We start from the raw sequence: 8,018 nt of genomic DNA, 5'->3' as shown, positions 1-8,018 counted from the left end.
GGCTCGCCGACCCGGCCCCCCGAACCCGCCGTCAATCCCCGCCCTGTGCCCCGAAGACCCTCCCCCAGCCCCGCCCCTCGGGCCCGCCCCCAAAGACGCCGCGACCCGGTAGGTGCGTGCTCCAGTCCGCAAAATCAAGAGCGGGGAAGAGACGCCGCGCTGACCCACGCGGGGCGCCTCATTCCCACCTCGGCGCCCACGCTTTTTCTCCCTTGCTCGATCCCGCCAAGATTTTGTTTGCCTCCACCCGTCGGCCAGGGAAGGGGGCTGATCTGGGGTGATCTTTAACGTTGTCTTGGATAATAGGGGAATCATCGGAGGCGTGACGCCCTTGGGCTCACGTGTCCGTAGGGGCTGCCAGGTGGTAGATGGTCTGGGCGAAGGTTCTGCCGGAGGCAAACTCCTAAGGCATAGTCTAGCATAGGCCGAAGTAAAGGGATAGGGAAGGGTGAGAAGCATCGTATAGGCCCGTCTGATGAGAAAGAAGACTTCTGCCAAGGCTGGTAGAAAAAAGAACATGTTAGGAGAAAGAGGTCATCAGTTGTTAGCAATGACGTGAGTACTAATTATCTAGAGAGCTGGGGAGGCGGGGCTGCCAAAACCAACATCCTCGCTCTTGAGGAATTTGTAATGAAGTTAAGAACACAGGACAAATAGGTGTTTCAAAATTATTATAAAGTATACTATACGAGTTTACAATCCAATTTTAGTTTATCATATAATTTTTCTTAGTGTAAATTCATAGGAGGAAAAGGAAGAGGAAATACAAACATGCTAATTTAATTATTACACATACAGAAGGGTGTGTTAGTTAAATCTACGGTTTTATATGTAATCAAGAACTTCCCTGGTAGCGCAGTGGTTAAGAATTCGCCTGCCAATGCAGGGGACAACGGTTCCATCCCTGGTCCGGTAAGATCCCACTTGCCGCGGAGCAGCTAAGCCCATGCCCCACAACTACTGAGCCTGCGCTCTAGAGCCCGTGAGCCACAACTACTGAGCCCGCGTGCCACGACTACTGAAGCCTGTGAGCCTAGAGCCAGTGCTCCACGACACGAGAAGCCACGGCAATGAGAAGCCTACGCACCGCAACGAAGAGTAGCCCCGGCTCGCCGCAACTAGAGAAAGCCCACGTGCAGCAACGAAGACCCAACGCAGCCAAAAATAAATAAATAAATAATAAATTTCTAAAAAAAAAATTAAACTACGTTAAAAAAAATAAATGTAATCAAGAACAAATTTAGAAAACAATATAACCCCTCAAGTTTTCAGAACATTTTATGTATATATACATATATATATAGAGAGAGAGAGAGTGTGTGTGAAACGAATGCAAACACGTTGTGAAATACTAATTAAATTCTATAGACAGAAAAAATAGCAAAGTAAATAAGAACTGTGAGTATATATATATATATATATATATATACATCTGTCATGCCTATAAATGTGAGTGAGATAAAATTCACCTATTTTAAGACTTTCAGATTTGTTCACTAAGTAATACCCAGTCAAAAACAGCAAACAAGAGGGGCCTTCCCTGACGGTCCAGTGACTCAGACTCCACGCTCCCAATGCAGGGGCCCCATGTTTGATCCCTGGTCAGGGCACTGGATCCCGCACGCCGCAGTGAAGATTCCCAAGGGGCAACGAAGATCCCCGCGTGCAGCAACTAAGACCCAACGCAGCCAAATAAATAAATATTTTTTTAAAAAACGGTAAACAAGAGACATAACTACAACGAAGTGACATAGAAAGGATGAAATTTAAAATATCAGTAAAAGGGAGAAAATGGGGGTTCTTAATTTAAGATTATGTTGCTTTAGGGACAAAGGCATTACCTCATTTAATGAAAATAAGCCTTCAGATACCACAGACGACAGGAGTTTTTTTTTTAAGGAAAACAAGTCATAAGGGCAAAATTTTTCTTTAGGAATAGTTATTCCTTACTCCTGTTACATTAAGCTTACTCAGCCATTGTACAGGCTTTAGACATCTCTTACATGATATTTAAATAAAAGGCTCTATATTTTGGACACACACACAAAAGGAAATGAGCCTTCATAATGAAAATGGTCCTTCATAATGAAAAATGGTATGCCAACATGAAGATCTAATGTATATGAACACTACACGGCTCAGCATTCATAAAATAAAATGGCAGGAAATAGAATGAGAAGTTAACTAATGTACCTTTGTTAAAATGCACAGTAATAGGTAAAGAGTAGTAAACGTAGTCATTGAACTTATATAGCTATTGAATTCTGCCTAAATACAGACAATGGTCCTTTTGCAGTTTTCATAGAACATCCACAGATAACTGTGTGTCAGGACATATGTTAGGACAGGGCCACACGTTACGGCCCGTGTGCCAAATCTGCTCTGCTGCTTGATTTTGTAAATAAGGTTTTATTGGAACACAGGGCTGCTCATTCTTTCATGTCTGTGGCTGGCTTTGTGCTCCAGGTGCAAAGCTGAATAGCTGAGAGGGAGATTGCATGGGTCACAAACTCAAAAACTCTTGCAGTCTTGCCCATTATACAAAAAGCTTGCTGATCCCTAAATTAGTTTGTAAACACTAATAATTCCAAAGTATAAAAAGAGTAGTAATATATATGTATCAATATATAGATAGATATTGATATGTATATGTGGTCACAATGTTTTAAAAATAGGAATGAAAGAAAAAATTAGAAAATAAACACCACAACAAAAATCCTTACTGTCTGGAAGCTAATTTTATGAACTCAAACTGTTATGAAAATACACACACCTTGAATAAATGAGTAAATAAAAATCAGATTAAAATATCTAAAGTAATAATGAAAAACCATAGATCGGAGCGTATATGATATAGTTCAAGTAGTGCTCAGAGGAAAATGTTATAGTAAGTAATTATACTAATAAATAAGTGAGAATGAAAATAAATGAATAAAAGATCAAATGTAAAAATTTAAAACAATAACAATAAAATAAAATTGTAGGATGAGAAGCAGAAAGATTGAATTAGGAAAAGAATAATAGAATCAATAAATAAATGCAGGAGGTGGCTTTTTGAAAAAAACAAATAAATATTAGGTAACCTAACCAATTAAAACATTATTATCAAATATACCATAAAGGACTATAACTTATAAGTTATGTAATTATAAATGTGCCATAAGTTCATTGTAAAAGAAATATGGAGAATACAAACACGTAATAGAAAGAAGTTAAAATCACCCATAATCGAGCTACTGAGCAATCGACTGTATTTATTACCTTTCTGGTATATTTTACCTGTATTTCATTGTTCTGCATTTATATTTATATATTTCACAAAATTTTGATCATGCTGTTTAACCAGCTTCGCAAGCTGCTTTTTTTTTAACCTCATGTTATATAAAAAACATTTTCATTAAATGTTCTTAAAAAATAGAGTTTTTAATAACTGCATATATGAATACAGGTATAATTTTTAATCATTCCATTATTGAATATTTAGAATGTTTCCAATGTTTAGGTTTTATATAATGCTGTGTTTATTGAATTCTCTTATTTCTGATTTCATTAGAATGAACTCCTAAAAATGGAATTACTAGGCCATAAAGCACACCTATCCCTAAACCCTTCAATATAGATTGACAAACTGCAGTACGCACAATTTAATTTTCATTTCCTTTTACTACATATGCTGTTACATGCCAGGGACTACAATCAGAGAGGCAGCGATTCACGGTCCCTGCCCTTAAGAGAAGGGTGGCCAGTGGTCCAGACGTGTAGACAGAGTTCCACAACAAGGCACAAGTGAAGTAAGCAGGCAGGCAAAATGCTGAGAAATTTCCACAGAGAGCCAGGAGAAAACTGTTCCAGACAGCAGGCTGAGGATGTCCGCTTGTCTGAAAGCTACAAAGGACCTGGTATATTAGTTTGCCATCTATGCAAAACTTAAGAAATTCCAGGTAGAACAAAAACATGTCAGAGGGATACACAGTGGGCAAGTGGGAGAGTAAACTGTGTACAGAGGTGCTGACTGTCTCTCAAAGGGAAATTTCCTAATCTGAATGCAGGTCTTTGGCTCCGAGGAGAGTCACAGGTTATGGCTGACAGTGGGCACCTTCGTCTGGTGTGGGTAGGAGAGGCTCCGGCCATGCTCATGGCGAGCTCCCACCCAGATGTTTTAAGAAGGAGGGCTAGAGGCAGAGGGAGGATGAACAGCGCCCTTGGGGCAGAAGAGAGGAAAGGCTGGAAGCCACAGGATTCCAGGCTTGGCGGAGGAAAGATCGTCTCTGCCACGTTTGTGGCCCGTGTGGTCCGAGGCCCCATAACACGTGTTGCCGTGGCACTTGTTAGGGATCCCCCAGGCCCGCTGCAGCGCGATCTGCACTTGAACATCCGCACCCTTTCTCACCCATCTCTCTTCTCATCTGTTGCCGATCACTTGTTGGTTGGCGTGGTCAGCAGGAGGGAAGGCTGGGAAAGCTGCCTGTCTGCATGTGGAGCCTGAGTGTCCAGCTGAGACTTGAACAGGATCCTTTAGGGCTTCAAGGCTGTGGGTGGGTTGGGTGTAGACAAACCAACTTGCCTAGTGGAGCCTTCAGGTGGAAAAATCTCTTCAAAGTTCAGAAGCATAATTGAAAAGCTCTCCACAGGTCCCGGCCTGACACACACCGTGGGGTCACAGAGCCCTGGGAGGCCTCGTTGGGAGGCTCTCTATGGCTGGAAGGTGCATGCTTGCCCCACAGGCCAGACACAAGATGTTGATTGCTGTTCCGTTAGTTGTCTCTGAGCTAGCTGCCTAGTCAGGTATCCAGAGATTTAAATTAAGTTAAATTTGGAGTCTCTCAGCAGAAGTGTTGGCAGTGTGTGGAGGCCTCCTATTTCCATTGTGCAGCCTGCAGGCATCTTATGAAGGACCTGGATCTAGGTCAACTTGGACAAGTCACTTAACTGAGCTTCAGCGTCTTTCTTCGTAAGGTAGGCACCGCCGTGCTTCCCTCGCCTACTTCAAGGCGATATCCTGGCAACAAGAGGACACCATGTGGGCCCACTTTGAAGTCTTTAAAGCGGTCTGCCAATAAAAGTGGCTGGAGGTTGCACCTTCCCAGCAATGCCTCACCTGGTCTGGGGTGGAGAGGGTGTCAGGATTGAGCACACTGTCCTTGAGATGAACGAACACAGCCCAGCCAGAGGTGTTCCTTCACTGAGGCCTGGGCTGCAGAGGTTCACACTTTCCATGTACACAGGCTAGTTTCAGATGGAGACTGGAAAATAGGCAGGTGTAAGGGTGCAGTCCTCCTCAAATCTTTGGCTTCAAACAATCCATCCCAAACTGGTACCCGAGCCCCCCAGTATCAAAAAGGAAACATGCTATAGACCCCGAAAATCTGTTTCCCAAAAGGCCTAGGTTTGCTCTCACAGTCATCAGTATCTAAGATGGAAGTAGCCGTAGGCTTAAAATCTTAAACTTCTAGGTACTCGGGGACCAAAGGCACTTTCATCAGAAAGAAAGGGATTTAATAATGAAAACGCAGAGAGATAAGTTGTTTTCAAACCCTGAAAAGAGAGAAGAGAAATGTCAACCTCATGGGAGTGGCAGGATCAGCCGTTAGGATTTTTGGATGTCAACTCTGGTGGAGAAGAGACTCCAGCCTGTACCCTCCCTGCCCACCCTCCCCGGTATGCCTGGTTAGGAGGTGAGTCCTGCATGCATGGTGGCCCCTGGGCTGGCCAGAGCGGCAGGGTAAGTGCAGGGGTTCCTGAACAGAACAGTTTTACCCTCCCTCCTCAGGGACACCTAGCAATGTCTGGAGGGTGGGCTAGTGGCAGGTGGCCAGGGACGCTGCTAAACATACCACAATGCCCAGGACGAACCCCACCACAGAGAATGATTCAGCCCAGAATGTCAGCAGGGCTGAGGATGAGAAACCTATGTATGTGGTAATGCTGGCCTCCAGGAGAAGCTCAGGAGACAGCCCAACCCTCTTCCTGCCCACAAGGGGGTGATGGTCCTCTCCTGTAGCTTGGTCAAATTTAAGGACCTTTTGCTGTCCACTCTTGGTGAGTGACCCACTGCCCTGGCCTTAGGATCTGGGAACTGAGGGCCTTGTTAGCTCTCCGAATTCCATGGACTCAGGGTGTACCTTACCCCACCCTCCCCTCTGCTGTAGAGCAGGGTCTGAAAAGCCAGAGGGAGTGGCTGCTGGATTTGGCGCTAGCAGACTTGGTCTTGGTCTCACTGGTAATGTACAATGTATATTTGGGGTAGAAAGAGACAAATTAGGCCAATTAGTAGTGAGGTGGTGGCTGCTCTGTGGAGCACCCTTGAGTCGCGCGACTCCAGGGTCAACTGATAAGTAGCAGAGGTGTGACGAAGACACAGCCTCACACCCTACTCCACAGCCTGGGCCTTTCAGAGTTGACCTCTTCAGAAGGCTCTCCCAGGCACCGACAGCCCCATCCCCAAGCCCCAGCACGCTGCCAACTCTACACTGGACATCTAGGGGTAGTGCGGGGTGTGGTGTCCATGCCAGGCTAAAGTCCAGGCCCGAAGGGCTCAGCCTGAGGCTGAAAGGAGACGGGTGGATCGGTAGGTTAGTGGCGCGTATCTCTCGGGAGGGAATCACAGGGAACTTTGACTTCTTCTCAGTTATCTTCTGCCGTAGGTATGCATTTCTATAATCAAAACCTTACTAGAGCGGAAGCTTAGTGGAGCAGCTTTGCAAAAGGATCCTGCCTGACTCCTGACCCACCTGTGTGACTAAATGCACGTGAAGCTGGGGGCTTGATCGGCAGCGGTGACCTCCTGAAACTATTTACCTGTAAACGGTGCGTGCTCCTCCACGGGAGGCTTCGGTTCTGCGATTCTCAGGTTCTTCATCTGTGCAGAAAAAGGGCAGATATGTTCTACAGATGTCCACAGTTCCCCGTGCAGAATGTGCCTCTGGGCATGAACATGTGCTGGAGTGCAGTGATGCTGGCGTCTGCCCCTCACAGCTCGATCTCAAACACTCCAAGCAGAGCTACTTATTTTATACTTGTCTTCCCTTCTGAAGACATTGGCTGGCACTTGGCCTTGGTCCAGGTTGTACGCCTTCTTCAGGACGGGGCTTTGAGAGGGTACACACGCCCCTCCTTCCCAGCCACACACCTTCTTTTCCTTGAAGAAAGCTTGTAGAAGCTCTCCCTTCTCCTACTTTGCCAGCGAAGCGGCTGCTTCGTCCTCTTCTGTAACCTGGGCTCTCCCATCTGTCTTCAGTTTTTCATGTGCTCATAGCTGGCTAGAAACCTGCCAGGGGTGTTTTTCAGATGAACTTGAGTAACTTGCCCTTGTAGATTAGTTAAGAGCCTGTAGGTCTCGAAGGGATGTGTGGAAAAGACCCAGCAGAGTCTCCTAGAACCCGAGGTGGCTGTGGCTGGAGCCCGGTGAGCCACAGGTTAGGGGCGTCTGGGCCTCATCCTGTGTGAGGTGGATGTGCTACTGCTCTTCTCTGCCTCGGACCCTCATCTGTGAAATGGGGGTACAGTGAGGACTCCCCTCCTGAGGTTGTCACGAGGCTTACTGTGTGAATGCACTGACCGCTCAGAGCAGCCCTCACGGCAGGGAGCAGCGCGTGTGTGCGTGTGTGCGTGTGTGCGTGTGTGTGTGATTGTAGCCACCGGGCTTCGCTTTTCTCCACTAACTCCTCCTTCAGGGGAGGCAAGGAGGGGCATGGGAGGGAGGGAGGGAGAAGGCTAAGGAAACTTGGCAGAGGGAGGTCCCTGGGAAGGGTTTCTGCCACTCATGCATGGGTGGCCCGGGATCCAAACTTGGGGTTTTATACCAGGGCATGTGAGCGAGGGCCTGCAGCTAGGAGCAGAGCATTTACCGACCGCGCACAGGTCTGGACAGAGCAGGAAGACACCAAGGCTCTGCTTCCTCCCAGCCGTCAAGGCCCGAGGCAATAGGTTACTCCTTCTGAGTCCCTGAGAAATTGGGAGCTGCTATAGTCCAAGGGCACAAAGTTTCAGTTATGCCAGATGAACAAGTTCTGGAGTTC

The sequence above is a fragment of the Neophocaena asiaeorientalis genome, unplaced genomic scaffold (assembly GCF_003031525.2).
Source record: "Neophocaena asiaeorientalis asiaeorientalis breed wild unplaced genomic scaffold, Neophocaena_asiaeorientalis_V1.1 scaffold124, whole genome shotgun sequence".
In the NCBI taxonomy this organism is placed as follows: Eukaryota; Metazoa; Chordata; class Mammalia; order Artiodactyla; family Phocoenidae; genus Neophocaena; species Neophocaena asiaeorientalis.
The sequence above is the reverse complement of the archived record's forward strand: the minus strand, read 5'-3'. Positions refer to the sequence as shown.